The sequence below is a fragment of the Helianthus annuus genome, chromosome 5, assembly GCF_002127325.2.
Source record: "Helianthus annuus cultivar XRQ/B chromosome 5, HanXRQr2.0-SUNRISE, whole genome shotgun sequence".
NCBI classification, from domain to species: domain Eukaryota; kingdom Viridiplantae; phylum Streptophyta; class Magnoliopsida; order Asterales; family Asteraceae; genus Helianthus; species Helianthus annuus.
Window position 1 is genome coordinate 156154812 of NC_035437.2, and position 2571 is coordinate 156157382.

Here is a 2571-nt window from a genome sequence, read left to right on the forward strand (position 1 = left end):
CAAGGTCTCCAACTTAGAGAATTCAGAAATCAAGTGTGAAATGAGAGCAAGATCAAGTGGGTTTATATAGGATTTCAAGAACCGGTAGGATCGTTTCTCGTAACCCGAGCTTCAATCTTGGCCCTCCACTTGGGCAAATGGTTTTGGAATACAATGGGATGTTAAAAACCATCAAATGGTAGCCCAAGGTATTGAAAATATTACATAAAAGTCCTTGAAAAATGACCAGAATGCTGAAAATAAGAATCTGCCCAGACCTGGGCATAGGCTACGCTGCAGGGGGCGTAGGCTACGGCCTGCACAGATCAAACAACTTTCAGAAGTTGCAGTTTTGGTCCCTGTATGTGTTTAAGCTCATATTTGACCCGTTTAAAGCCCGATAAGCCATTCTCAAGGCTCTACAATGATGTCTAAACATAGGGGACATGAAACACGCTCAAAAACATGTCGGATGTCGGTTCGTTTGGCCGTACGGTCACGTTATTTGACGAATTACGACGAAACACGAACGGACGCTAAAAAGGATCCAAATTACGCGGCGAATGGGATTTTATCAATCCAAACACTAAAATAAAATATTTTAGTGCTTACATAAATTTTTGGAGATCCGGATATATCCAGAATGTAAGATATGCGCGAAAATACAAACTTGTGCACTTTTTGACACTTTTAGTCCCTGCATGGCTTAAAAGTTTATTTTTGCGCACCGAACACCTCTAAGCCTATATCTAAGCTATATAAAGGATAATTAGGGCATGTTTAACTCATGGTCATATTACGGAAGGTCCGAATCATACGAATCGACATACTTTTGCAGTTTGACTTAAATAATCCTTTAATCGCACAAAGTAGCGCGAAATGTCGTTTAGTAGCGTGAAATGTCGTTTAATGATATCCAAGCCTTCCATGGCCCATAATGGGCATTCCCAAGCATGAGTTTAATTATTTCTACGCTCTCGATCACTTAAATGATCAGGAAAAGGCGTAGATTCAAAAGTTGACGCTTTAGGTCCCTCTAATGTGCAAACTTGCGAATCTCATCATTTAATGGCATCAAAGCCTTATTTAATCCATATTAATCATTCTTGAAAGTATTATTAAACATCACAATGCTTCGGGTTCGCTAAAAGGTCATTCAGAGTTATAATTAAACATATCGACACTTTTAACCCCTTATATTTGCAAAGTTGCGCGTAATGTCACTTAAAGGCATAAAAACCTTAGACGGCCATTATTTGGCATTCCCGAGAGTATAATGAAATATCATGAAGCTCTCGGTTCGTTAAAAGGTCACTCATAGGTAAGAATTAACATGTTGACGCTTTTAACCCTTTATTGCGCAAACTTTCAATTAATTACGCAAACGGCTACACTTGATCAACAAGTGGCTTATTTGTGAATATAAAACCATAAAAGGTTATTCAAAAGCTTTTTTAGGTATGCTAATACTTCCAGTCCTTCTATAACCAAAGTTTTTCGATTTTTCAAAAAATTATTTTTTTAAATTCAATGTTGGACTTTATTAGGGTTTATTACACGTGTCAATACATCATTGGACATGATTTTATGAGGTGTTACACATCATCACTACCTCCACTGTAATCTTCAAACTCATCTTCCTCTTCATCATCTTCGACCTCGTTGGCTTTGTGCATGGGATCTTTTTCAATCTGGACTCCTTTCATCTTCCTTTGTTGTTTGCCTTTCAGTATCTCGCAAGTCCGAATATCATGACCTTTTTCGTTGCATACACTACAAGTCCTTAACCTTTTTCCTTTGCGGCTGATCATTTGTTCCTTCTTCGATTTAATCCTTTTATGCGAGCCACGTCCTTTGTTTCTTATACCAGCCGGCACACGGACAGTAGGAGGTGCATTAGTTACCGGTTGTTGGTAACCAATCAACTTTGAAAACCGGTCAAACTTTGGATCAGGCTGCTTGGTTATATGACTTTGATCAACTTTTTATTTAATATGCTTCATTTGATCCCTGACTAAAACAAGTTGATCAAGGTCGAAATCAAATTGCTAACCGAATACTCCCCTGTGTAGATGATTTCGCGAGCAATCTGTTTAGCCTTGTGTTGCTCATCCTTATGTCAGTAGGTAAAAATCTTGGTATCAAAAATTGGGTTTAGATAGGCTTTATGCTAATTACGCCGTTTAATTAATAAAAAGCTTTCTATTTACGCTATTGAGCATAACTCCTAATCTAGACCTCAAACTGATGTCAAATTTTAAGAACAAGTTTATGAATCAGTAATAAAGATTATTGTCCTCTCACATTTTCAAAATTCTTTTTTTAGGGTCAAAAGGGCATAACGGTCAATAATTAGGCATATAACGGAAACATGTAAATGAATAGGAAAATTAAGGATCCAAGTTGTATAACTTCAGAGGGTTATACTAACCTATAAAATGGCCCTAAAGGAATCCTAAGGAATATCTAAACTAAGCTAAATCGAGTCAGAACTGGAAGTCAAAGCAAAAGTCAACTTTTGCGACTTTCGGTTCCGAACCGAGCCTATACTTAGAATTGTCGGGTTGAATCATGCTTACGCATGTTCAACTA